This window comes from Vulpes vulpes, chromosome 9, assembly GCF_048418805.1.
Source record: "Vulpes vulpes isolate BD-2025 chromosome 9, VulVul3, whole genome shotgun sequence".
Lineage (NCBI taxonomy): Eukaryota > Metazoa > Chordata > Mammalia > Carnivora > Canidae > Vulpes > Vulpes vulpes.
This window is the reverse complement of record NC_132788.1, coordinates 80,452,128-80,465,568: the sequence shown is the minus strand read 5'-3', so window position 1 is coordinate 80,465,568 and position 13,441 is coordinate 80,452,128. Positions and strand designations below refer to the sequence as shown.

The 13,441-nt window shown below is 39.4% G+C and overlaps 1 protein-coding gene across 1 annotated transcript in view; it reads left to right on the top strand.

Moving 5' to 3' along the window:
- Positions 1-13,441, top strand: part of ATXN7 (ataxin 7) — a 136,820-nt gene that overhangs the window by 21,737 nt on the left and 101,642 nt on the right. Inside the window, exon 2 of the mRNA XM_072720520.1 lies at positions 11,085-11,183. The gene's annotated coding sequence lies outside the window, so the exon portion shown is untranslated. The remainder of the gene's footprint in view (positions 1-11,084; positions 11,184-13,441) is intronic.

The window sequence follows — 13,441 nt, the reverse complement described above, 5'->3', positions numbered from 1 at the left end:
CTCCTCTTCCCCCTCCTATGAAGTTTCAATGGGCACTGGAAATGTAGGTCAAATTGCATCACTGTAGAAAGGAGCGAACAGGAAGGTATTTATGAAGTGCTGCCAGCCTCTCTTTAGATTCCGAGTTATGATGAGCCAGTGTGGAGCCAGCTTAGGTGTGAGATACATGGAATCAGAGAGTCATGTTTTTGATGTAGTCCCAGAATGTTACATTTAATCAGTGATAAAAAGATTTCTGTCTAAAACCCTAGTGAGAATAACTTGTACTGGCTTTGTTTCATTTGCATCTCCCGGCTTCTGGAATTCTTTTTGTCTTTTATTTATTATTGGTGTATTACAGCAATTTATATGAATTTAGCCAGAGATAATTTGAATTGTAGAAACTATTCCCATGTGTACATTAAAAAAAAAAAATCTCTTGTTTGGTAATCACTTTGAGTCTAATGTATTTTGCAGATTATCTTCATTAGCATACAGAAATCACAAAATATGTTTTTTATTTTTAAGTTTCAAGTATGCCGTTCCATGATTTTTTTTTTGCTTTTTATTTTTTTAATGTCTTTAATGGATTTTAAGATAAGCCTTAAAATATATTTGTATTTTTTTTACATTGTGTACTACTTGCCTTTTGTAAAAAGTCCAGATATTTGCTGCCCAAGTGCTTGATGTTACTCACATTGTCATGAACAGTAACCATCCTGACAGCAAAACCAATTAAAAAACCTACTTCATTTCTACTCTTGCCTCTATTAAGATTATCTGTAGTTTGTATACCAAATGGAAAATCAGATGATAAAAAAATAATTGCACAGGCTTGGGTTTTATTTAATCTTATAGGTTGCATAAATTATTCTTTGAAGTCTGTTTATAATCTAACATACTTTTAGTTATTTTTGACTTTTTATTTTGAAATAATTAAAGATTCACAGGTTGCAAAGACAGTTCAGAGAGGACCTGGTTACTCTTCCCCCAGTTTCTCCCATAAGTTACATCTTTCCCAACTACAATTCAATACCAAAACTGGGAAAGTGACATTGGTATAGAGTATGTGTGTAGTTCTGTGTAATTTTATCTCATGTAGATTTGTATAACCACTACCACAAACAAGATACAGAGCTATTCCAGCACCACAAAAATCTCCTGATGCTGTCCTCTAATGGTTTTAGTCATTCATGTTACCCATATAGTCCCTAACTCCTGGCAACCACTAATCTGTGCTCCAACTCTAATTTTGTCATTTTGGGAATGTTACATAAATGTGATTTTTTGAGATTGGCATTTTTCATTCATTTTTAAAAGAATTTTATTTTAAAAAGAGCATCAATGTTAAACATTTAAAAACATATTTATTTTAAAATAAGTTGTTGTCCAGAGGTTGATTCACTAATTTTCAAACCTGTACTTTTCTTGCTTGGTTGTCCTATACTCTGTTGCTATATTTGAACAGCAGCTAAAGTCGTATGTACCGAGGTAATAGCTGATTATAGCATTAACCTTATTGCCTACTGTTACAGATGATACGGCAACGTTAAAGGGAAAATTACCCCGGGAAAAGCCCATTCCATCAGCAAGTTAAATATTGCAACTGTTTACCGAGCAGGAGTAAGAAAACCAAGTGTATACTTTAGTTTTACCAAATAAAGTGACACTCATTTGTGTTCATTTCTTCTTGAAAGAGCTTTGCAGAGAGAGACTCTTTGGGACATGATATTTGCATGAACAGCAATTTAAATATTTACATTAATTAGATAATGAAAGAGAATTGCTAGATCTTCCTCGACTTATAATGGGGTTATGTCCCAATAAACCCATCATAAGTTGTTCCAAGATGCATTTAAAACACCTAACCTGGGGCACGTGGGTGGCTCAGCGGTTGAGTGTCTGCCTTCAGCTCAGATCTCGATCCCGGGGTCCTGGGATCGATTTCCACGATTTCCACATCAGGTTCCCCATAGGGAGTCTGCTTCTCCTTTAGCCTATGTCTCTGCCTCTCTCTGTGTCTCTCTTGAATGAATAAATAAAATCTTAAAAACAAACAAACAAACAAAAAACAAACACCTAACCTGGGGTTCTTGGCTGTCAGTAGAATGTTGGTAGAGCATGTGACTCTTGATTTCAGGGTTGTGAGTTTGAGCCCCATGTTGGGTGTAGAGATTACCTAAAATATTAAAAAAAAAAAAAAAAAAGGTCTAACTCACTTAACATGGCTTACTCAGCCCAGTATACCTTAAACCTGCTTATATTAGCCTACCGTTGTGCAAAATCATCTAACATAAAGCCTATTTTATAAGAAAATGTTACTATCTCATGTAGTTCATTGAATATCGTGTTGATAGTGAAAACCAGAATGACTATAGGTACAGAATGGTTGTCAGTGTGTGGGTTGTTGACCCTCATGATTGCATAGCTGACTGGAAGCTGTGGTGCTGCTGCTGCCCAGCATCACGAGAGTGTCATACCACATATAGCTAGCCTGGGAAAAGATCCAAATCCAAAATTGTAAGTATGGTTTCTACTGAATGTGTATTACTTTCACACCATTGTAAAGTTGAAAAATCATTAAGTCAAAACATTGTTAAGTCCGGGACCTTCTGTATGTGGTTAGTGTGAAATGTCACCATATGAAGGCCCGTGTCTGCATCTTGTTAATACTGTCTTACTGTGGTAGATGAAGGATGGGAACAAACAGCCTCAGAAGGAACAAATCTTCCTCAGATGACTGTATGTTGTTTTCTAACAAAATATAAAAAATATGCTAGATGCTGTAGGACACATTAGTGTTTTGCTACGAATAATGATATCATGGCTCTAGGGAATCCCATATGGCCAGACCTATGAACTGAGCAAATAGAAGGTGAGTCCTCAAGCACCATTCTGCAGCTCACTAGCAATGAAGGGGAGATGTGAGCACTCACCGGTTGGCTTGCCCAGAATTCATGTTTCTGAAGACCGTGTCAGAACAGATTTTTATAAATGAGATACTCTTGTAATTGGCAATTGATTTTCATTTGGCTCTAGTTCCTAATGTTTTAGTCTTCCTCCCCATAGGAAACTATTCTTTGTAGTTAAAATCAACCTCTACTTACCACTTTAACATTTTTTCTTTTTAAAAGATTTTATTATTTACTTACTTACTTATTTATTTATTTATTTAAAGAGAAGGAGAGAGAGAGTGCCAGCATGTGAGCTGGAGTGAGGGGAGGGGCAGAGGGAAAGGGAGAGGGAGAAGCAAACTCTTTGCTGAACAGGGAGCTCAATCGCAGGACCCTGAGATCATGACCTGAGCCAAAGTCAGAGGCCTAAACCACTGAGGCACCAGGCTCCCTACCACTTTATTTTTTTTTTATTTTTATTTTTTTTAAGATTTTATTTATTTATTCATGATAGTCACACAGAGAGAGACAGAGAGGCAGAGACACAGGCAGAGGGAGAAGCAGGCTCCATGCACCGGGAGCCCGATGTGGGATTCGATCCCAGGTCTCCAGGATCGCGCCCTGGGCCAAGGGCAGGCGCCAGACCGCTGCGCCACCCAGGGATCCCCTCCCTACCACTTTAACATTTTCTTCTGATCATCCTTATTTTCATCAAGCAGCATGATTGTACTTGAAGTAGTGGTTGGGATAGAGGAAGAGGGAAGCCATCATTTATTGATCATCAGCTGTATGCCAGGCACTGTAAAAATGTAGTAAGTAGCTCTGTAGCACATAAGACAATTTTCTTGATCAGATTTTTTTAAAGATTTTATTTATTTATTAATCAGAGAGAGAGAGAGAGAGAGAGAGAGAGAGAGAGAGGCAGAGACACAGGCAGAGGGAGAAACAGGTTCCATGCAGGGAGCCTGATGTAGGACTCGATCCCGGGACCCCAGGATCATGCCCCGGGCCAAAGGTGGCGCTAAACCACTGAGCCACCTGGGCTGCCCTTCTTGGTCAGATTTATTTAAGAGCCCTTCTGCCCGGGATCCCTGGGTGGCGCGGCGGTTTGGCGCCTGCCTTTGGCCCAGGGCGCCATCCTGGAGACCCGGGATCGAATCCCACGTCGGGCTCCCGGTGCATGGAGCCTGCTTCTCCCTCCGCCTGTGTCTCTGCCTCTCTCTCTCTCTCTGTGACTATCATAAATAAATAAAAAATTAAAAAAAATTAAAAAAAAAAAAGAGCCCTTCTGCCCTAACAAAATGTATATGTTATATATTATGTATCTATTAAGGTATATGTATGTTAATTTATATATAAGTAGATAATTTAAAGAATATAGATTTTTAGATTAATTTGTATGTTCATGAGGCAATGTGTGAAGTGATATGGAGTATAGGGATATAGGACCTACCCCACCCATTAACAGCTCTCTGGAAAACCAGTTATAAGTAGAAGAAAAAATCAGCTAACTATAGGAGTGAAAACTGCCCTACCCATCAATGCCCTACCAATCTGCCAACATATATAATAAGGCAATCCATAAGTAATTACCAAATAGATCCTTCAGATTGTAAATGCTGTAGTTGTTCAGAGGAGGACAAGATTATTGATCTCTGACCCTTAGTTCTGTCACTTATAAAATGCAGATGATACCTACCTCACAGTGAGAAATGAATAAACTGTGTAAGTAAAAGCCTTATTAGGCAACAATACTAATACTGTATTAGGGTGGCCTGACTATTGCTACCTAAAACTTTAGTAGCTTAATACATGTTCATTTCTCTCTCAGGTCACAGCTCAGTATGGGTTGGCAAGGAGGCTCTTTTCTACCTAGTTATTAAGGGTTGAAGTTTTGTGGCTCTGTCCTCCTCTAGGGGCTTGGAGCCCTCTCCATTTTACTAACCTAGGTTATGAGAGACTGAGGATCAAAACAAAGAGGTTTATTACATGGGTCAAGCCTAGAAGTGGAACCCAACATCTCTCTTCATATTTTAGGACTCACATAGCTACATCTTACTGCAATGGAAATTGGGAAATGTAGTCTAATTGTGTGTTCAGGAAGATGAAGAATGTGGATATAGGTTGGCATTGGCAATCTTTATCACAAATAATATTTAAAAGGCTTAACAGAAGAGGAAGGACTTTGCCTGGATCTTTTAGAGAAGCTAGTAAAAGTTGCAGTAGGTAGCCCCGCCTGCTTTTATTTACGTGGCCTTACTTAAGGAGGAAGGGTAGAAATGTTCAAGCAAACAAAACGAAACAAACAAAAAAACCCTGCAGGCATTGTTGATAAAAATTACATATTTATTGCACTAGGAACTGCCTCTATTGTGAGCCATTTGGTAGTGACCTTTAGGCAAGCCATTTAACTACTTTATACCTCCATTTCCTCACTTCTTAACATTCTTCATAGGGCTGTGGTGAAAATTAAACAGGACAGTGCATGTAAAGTACTTAGCACAGGGGCTGGCCCAGAATAGACACTCAGTAAAAGTTGTTACTGTTATTGGTAGTGTTAATAAGTATGCCTCCAGAGTTAAATACTTGCTAGCTGTTCATTTATTTGACATCATTCCTAAAGGACTGTGTTAGAGTAGCAAAGAATGATTTGACTGAGTATATTTATGTGGATTTTAGAATTCTATAACCCTACTCCAGGATCAGGAGATTGATGTCCCCCTGGCAGATATTGGGGGAGAAACCCCTTCTGTCCCTCACAGGCCTCCCTTTTCCCTGTCAACACCACAGACTTTTTATTGCCCTGTCAAGAGGACAGTAGGCATCATGGACTTTACTTTTCATCCTTCCTTCCCCTTTTTTGTCTATAGGTGGTCTTGGTTGGGAAGAGTGAGGGTAGATGCCACAACAGCTATGTATTGCTCAGGCCTAATCGCAAATTCTCAGCAAGGCGGGAACATCCCACCCCAGGCCCACATTATCTTGAGTAGTTGGGTAGCTTGTCAGACCCAGTGGTTTCATTGAATTCAATTCTATTCAGCAGGCATTAACACTTAGAATATCAGGCCCTGGGGGTACGAGGGTGAAATGTTGCAGACCCTGCCTCTAAGAAGCCCACTTAGGGATGTAGGTGTGATGACCTGAAGAGGTTTATCAGAGTTTGTTTTAAAGGCTGGATGGGAGTTACTTGGAAGGTAGGAAGTAGTTTAGGATGGCAGGAACAGCAAGTGTGGAGGAAAGAGGTAAGAATTGCTGTGCAGGGTAGCAGTAGAAGGAATGGTTTTCAGCTCCACTTTAGTATGCAGTTGCCACAGTTCTACCCCTTTGGGGCCTCATCTCACAAGTCTCAGTATCTTTTTCTGGTAAAGGAGGATAGTAAAAGTTGTTACATCATAGAACCGGGAGGATTAGGTGAGAATGTATTTAAAGGGTTTACTGTGTTGAAACTGGGCACTTGGCAAGTAGTGCTTAGTGAATGTCAGCCACTGTTACTGGACTCTGCTTTAGACCTGCAAATCTACTGGCTTGAGCAAACGTTTTACACAACCTAGGGAATTATTGACAATTATATTTTTGTTTCTCCTTCAGCTAATGGTGAAATAGTGTACTATAGTTATGCTTGATGGACAAATGGCTTACCCCTCAGCCAAATGGAAGGAGAGCCCTGTCAGTGAAGCCTGGGAAAGATGGGGCTTGAGATGGGAGAGCCATGTGACCTGAAATGGCAAGGGAAGTGAGAAATGGCTATATTGAAATCTTTCCTGAGAAGGGCTGAATGTGTATGGAAATGTTCTGGTGCCAAGCACTGACAGAAAATGGAGGCTTTAATGGAGTTTCATGGAGGTTCAAGAAAGCCTTATGACTAACTGTGGACACTAAAATGTCTCCTTGAAACCTAGGCCAGAGGTGTTGGAGTCCTTACTAGTAAGTGATTTCAGCTCCTGGTTTAGCAGTTGTGTGTTTAGTGGAGTGACCTTGAGAGCAGACCCTGTAGCTCAGTAAGTGGGAGAACTTCAGCTGGTCTTTGAAGAGGTGGACGTCTAGCACCATTGAGAAGTCAGATTGTGTGGAGTATAGAGTTTCATCTTTAAATTTGCTTTGACAGGGAAAAAGCCTGTCAGGGTGAAAGCAAGGAAGAGAATGAGTAAACTCAGGGCCGTACTAATTCATATTGCTGAATAATTACAGATAACATGCAATCTGATTTGGAAATGTTTGGTCTGTGGTGTTTCATGTAAAAGAGCCTGAGGATAACATCATAGGCTAAACAGTCACACACAGGAGGAGATAGGTGTATAAGGAAAATGAGTGATGCAGCCAGGTGGGAACTTTGAAAAGAAGGTACCCAGGGAGTGGCAAGGGGCATCCCATGACAGCATCAGCCAGTTATCCCCACTCAGGAGAGCTGGCCCCGGTGGCCACATTTTTTAACTTTCCAAGAGAAAAAGGAAATGTGGAATTTTATGTGAATCTTCCCACCTTTTAAATATTAGCAACAAGTTCCTTTTTTCCCCTAAGATCACTAAAGTAATAGAGACAGTGACACTGTTTTAGGCCTGTGGACTTTGTTTGTAGTGAGGGTCAAAGAGTAGAGGATAGCCCAGAGGTTATACATGGAGTTGCTCTGGTGCCAGGCATGGCACCTGACATGGAGCACATGCTCAGCACGTTTTTATTGAGTAAATAAATGGGGCACACCTCTGTTGGTTGTTAGTCTTTCCATGCGCAAAATGGAGAGATTGGAGCTGGCCTTCCCTCCAGTTAGAACTTGCATTATCCTCCTTGCAGGGCCCTCTCTACTCTGTTCTTTTCCCTTTTGTGCCCTTTCCAAGCACCTAGGGTGCTTAGGGGTTCAAGCCCCTAGATTTTAAGAAGGTTTAAGAAATAAAAAAATTCATGTTATGCTTTGATACAAGAGTGACTCAGATCGGCCTGCTTTTCTTTCTTCTATCATGGCTAGGGCATTTTTGTTTAATTTTGACATACTTGACTGTACAATAAGTGATCCAGATTACAGCGAGGCTCTCAGAGTCTTAAAAGTACATAAAAATGTTCTAGAAAATAAGGCCTTTTCTCTATAAATGTTGATATAACACTGCTCATGTAACAGTGTGGACTTTTCTCTGTTTAAAGGTAATGAAAGGACTTTTCGAAACCCTTGGGCATTCCACAGTACCTTCTTTTACAACAAATTCTGGTGATATCTGCCCTTTTAAAAACAAAAGTTTTTGCTGTCTTGAGCAAGATTATTTTTGTTGCACTTATCAAGAATCAATTAAAAAACATTTAAGCTCAGAAGAGGGAGCCTTTTACTTTATAGGTCCGTGAATTCTTAAACCCTTTGGGAAGGAAATGCTTTGGGCCTCTGGAAGACCATACCTGAGACAGGGAAGTCCAAGACCCATCCCTGACAGGAACTGGTTCCCTTTCTGTCCTCTGGGATTTAGTGGCCTCCTAGGTTAGATTTGTTCTGAGCACTGTGTTTATTCTTCCTTTGCTGACTGGCTTTTTCCTATAGACTGAGAGTGCATGGGGGTAGCTTGCAGCCTAGACCAGAGTAGACCCTCTTCATTCCAATTCTAGTTCCAAGGAGAACAAATGGAATGTCTCAGATTAGGTCATGTGTCCAACTTTGGCCAAAACAAAGGAGGAGTTTGGAGTTGCATAATATAAATACCATTTGGCATAGAGTTGAGAATTACATAGTAGTTAGAAAAAGGATCACCATGGGCTAGGCAGCTCTTAGAAGAAAGGCATCTTCTGTAATCTTGCCCCCTGCTCCTAAAAAAAAGAGTAAATAGATTTATGATTCTCAAGACTTCGGAGAAACTCAAGTTACATCTTTTTTTTTTTTTCTTTTTTAAAAGATACATTTATTTATTTTGGAAAGAATTTCAAGCAGATTCCCCTGCTAAATGTGGAGTCTGATGTGGGGCTCAATCCCAGGACCCCATGATCATGACCTGAGCCAAAACCAGGAGTCAGATGCTTAACTGACTGAGCCACCCAGGCACCCTTATATCTTTCTTATTTCTTTCTCTCCCATCTCAGTCATTTAAAAATTATCTTATTAAAAATTATATTTATTGACTATTTGTTACATATTAGGTGGTGAATGAATAAAAGCTGTCCAGTTTTATGTTTCTATTCTTAGAACATGCTCTTCAGTTTTCCCCTTAAACAATTTCTTTGTCTTTGCAAAACAAAATTAAGTTGCTGTTTAGACAGTATGGTGTACTGGTAAGGGAACTAAATTACATCATAGGCCTCCATTCTAGTTCCAATTCCAAACCGTTTATTTACTGGGTAATCTTGAACAAATTATGACCTCTCAGTCTGTTCCCTTGCTAGTAAAATGAGGATCATAACAACAGCTCTTTTGAGAATAGTATTCTTGTGAAGATAAAAAAGAACATAATACAAACATACGATAGTTGTCTTTCTGCCCCCATTCTAAGAGGAGTTACTATTTTTAACTGCTTATTTTTAGTAACGCCACTACCTTTTTTTCCCTCTAAGAATAGAGTCTCCCTTAAAGCATTTTTAAGGTATGCAGGCTAGTAAATGAGGAATTCTTTTAAAGGTAAATGCTATCTTGGGGGCGATTTCATGGCACCCAAAATCTGATGACTTCCTTGGATACTTTGGAGATATGCCTGGAGTGTCCTGATGGAAAATGGAAAAATAGCTTGACCTAATGAAATCCTATCAAGCACAGAGTTTAATCTGCTGCCAGTGTTGTTCCATCTCCAGTCTACTCTGAAGGAATCACTGTCAGCGGGCTGAATGGTTATCTCTAACATAACATCTTTATTGGCTGTCTATCCTGGTAATTTGTAGCTTCCTTTGAGTGATTTTGCATAGCTGTAAAGTGTTTAGGATGCAAAGAAACGAATTTTGGCTCTGGACAGACATGTTAAGCTAGATAGTGGCTTTTATTGGAAATAAGGCAGAAAAAGAACACTAAAATGGAAATCAGAGAAAAATTTTAAAAGATAGGGGACTAGGAAGGAATTAGAAATCTAGAGAAGAGACACATCTGGCTTATAAAGATTGGAGGAATGATTACTGAACGCTTACATTACTGAATAACATTTTGTGGGTGAATGAAACTGAAACTGTTTTAAAAAGGGAGAGGGAATGGATGTGATCCACGAATAACTTAGAGCCAGTAAAGATAATTATGAATAAATGTTTGAAACATGGCACAGAATTTCAACTGCTGACTTTCAGAGATGCTTTATTATCTGATGTCTCAGACCATAGAAATGTTTGGCTTACTATCTCAGAGTATATGAAAGTAAATAAAAGTTAAACAAAACAATCTTCTTGCCACCCAACCTTGGTATATAGCTTGTGAGGATTATAGGAAGAAAAATGTATTAATAGTGAATTTTTCTTATGAAGTAAGCCTGCCTTGTGCTCTACACCCTAACAGCATCTGCTTCATAGCTGTGTCATTACCTATATTTGCCGTTCTTTCTCTTGTGCTGCATGTCAAACTTGAAAACTGGCTTTCTAACTCTAATTTGTTAACCTTCACTCTCTTGATTCCTTAACTCCATGCTCCTCTCCAAATTAATTTTAATAGTAGCCACATTCTACTTGAAATATGTATGTGTGCATATGTATGAAAATATGTGCATGATGGAACACATAATTCCCTTGTGCTTTTTAGGAGAATGGTTTAATTGAATTTTTGCTTTCTATTTGTAGTGTTATGAATTGCTTTTTTAAATTGCTGAATAATAAAGGGTAGAGTGAGCTCTCCAAATAGTAATTTCATTCAGCGTGTGTGTGTGTGTGTGTGTGTGTGTGTGTCTGTGTGTATGTTTTAAATTTGTGATACTGACAGGTTTCATAGGAGCAGACTTTCTGAATAACCATTTCAAAAATTAAGTGAAAAGTCATTAGTGGCAAATCATACACAATAATTTTAAGCCCCAGGAGGCTGACTCTATGTACACATTGAATAGTCATTTGTTCTTACGTTATTGTAAATATAGCCAATTAAATTCACTGTAAAAAAAACCCCACAAACACACAACTGAATTGCATTTGTTGTAAAATTGGTAAAGTGCCTCTAATTTTAACACTTTGGCATTTCAAAACACATAATAATTTTGGAACATCTGGCAACTAATGAGATTGTAGATTTCTGATTAGCTTTATCCATTGTTTCATCCTTTTTTTCCTTTTCTGTTTTTGTAGATCTGAACAGAATTAAGAAGAAAGAGCTTCCACAATCACAGCAGATGAAGATCCACTGGTAAATCGATTAGGATTTTTGGCCTGCCCTCCAAAGTAAAGGTAACTGGCTATCCCAACATAGCACAGACAAATAAATGCAATGCTTCTGGTTATAATAGAGTTTGACTTTTATAAAAGGATGATAGTTTTTAAAATTCAGGGTATCTGAGTAAGATCTTCAGTATAACCCTGAATATGAAGTTTCAATGAATTTAAGAGTACAATATAATTTGGTGTGTGTTTGTCAAAAGAAAAAGTGCTAAGTAACCATCCTCCACTTATCAACACTGTAGGAGGATTTTGGATATAGGAATATTTCCTACCCTCTGTCCATATCTACCTTTTCCTAACCATTTGTCCAAAGGCATGCCCTTGTGTTTCTCTTCAGTTCTGTTTTTCCTCACTCCTGTTTTCTCTGTCTGCAAGCAATCTAGAACCAGCTACTCAGAGTTGGGAAGGTCCTAAGCAAATTCTAAAATAAGCAGGAGTTCTTCAGCCACATGGGCCTCGTGCCTTTGCCTAGACTGCCAGGCAGTGTGTGCTCATGAGCCGTCCTAGATCACTATTAATTGAGTTTCTTACTACATATTTGCAGTTGTGCATTTACTATTTGAAGAGGAGGGTGCTAAGTTTTACATACTGTGAAAAAAGAAGGAAAAAAAAATCCACCTTTCCATCTACTCCTGAAAGGAATAGGGAGCTTAAGTTTAAGTAGTTTAAGATGAGTTGCTGAGGGTTAAAACTGAACATGATTCAAAAAGTGAAGACCAAAGGTGTTTCAGCTTCTGAAATTGGTCAGCTTGTATATTTAGGCAAAAAATGCAGTGCTTTAATCAGGTTTAGGCAACTGTAGCAGAGATGGAAACATTTTGAACAACATGACCATGAATCTTCAAAGATAACATTTTGAACATTACCAACAGAAACAGGAGCTTCAGGAAGGATGTAGCAGTTCTGTTTAGGTACTTAGAACAAGTGACTGGATAGCTCTGGAGTCCCTACCTTTAAAAGAGGCCTTAAAATTTTCTGACCTAAAGCTGGAAGGCCAGCGATTCAAAAGTACCCTTCAGGGATCATCAAAGTCATCACAAAGGATGGCATTCATTGTGGAATGTCTGGGAAGTACCAGACAAGAAAGAAGCAGCGTTTTCCTAGATGGTAGTGAGCAACTGGTAGTGGTGGAGGTTGGGTTAGGGTGGGGAAGGTGGGGAGAAAACACATTTGACAGAAATGCTAAAGGATCTTTTTAATCTGTAGTTGTTTATTGAGCTTTTTAATCTGAGTTGTTTATTGAGTTGTTATGAGCAGAGGGATTGTCCTTCAGGAAGACAAGAGACTAAGAGGTGGTTTTCACAGGCTACAATTATGACATCCTTTTTTGAATAACATTCAGATGGAAAGATTAATTTGATACCAGGAAGTCAATGACCAGGGGCAGGGAAGGAAGAAGTGTAACAAACTCAAGTCTGTAGGAAGAAGTGTGACAGACTCAGGTCCAGACAGGTAGAGGAATGAAATGGGCCAGGTAGAATTGGAAGGAACTGTCAAAATCATGGACAGTTTTAAAGGGCAGCCTCTTTTCAGTGCCAGCAGATTATAGACCCAATACCCATTCAACAAATGTTTTTTGAGTGCCCACCTATGTCATTCTGTGCTCTCTGGGCATTGGGGATTAATTAGTAAATCAAAGGGATAAAAGTCCCTGCCATTGTGCCACCTACTTTTTCATGGAAAGAAGCAGATAATAGAAAGTCTAGTAAGTAAGTAAATATGTTATACTAGATGATGATAATTGGTTAGACAAAGCAGGTCAGGGTAATGAGAACCAGGTGTGCTGATGAGGGGGTGGCACTGCAGTGTTAAATTAGGGTGGTCTGGGTAGGCTCTTTGGGAAGGCGAGACCTGCGCATTCCGTGCAAAGGCCTAAAGCAGGAGCCTCCTGGGCTGACCAAGAAGGGTGAGGGCTGGAGTTCGTGGGCAGGCAGAAAGTGGGAAATCAAGTCAGGTTCAAGGCCATCCAGCGGGCCGTGGCTTTTATTCTGTGAGGAGTGGGAGGCCATTGGAAGGCTCTGAGTAGAGGAATGACTTGCTCTGACTTCTGTTTTAATAAAACTGCTGCGGCCATGCTATTGAGATAGGCTCTAGGGGGCAGGGGTAAAAACCAGTTCAGCTGTGGTTAGTGTAATAATCCAGGCAAATTTTTAAGGGAACTGAACTCGATTTCAATTATTTTTCATGAGTTTTTCAGTGTTAGCAACTAATTTAAGAAAACAGTTTGAATAAACCTAAATAAGTCCGTGGGGGCTCTGCCATGTGCT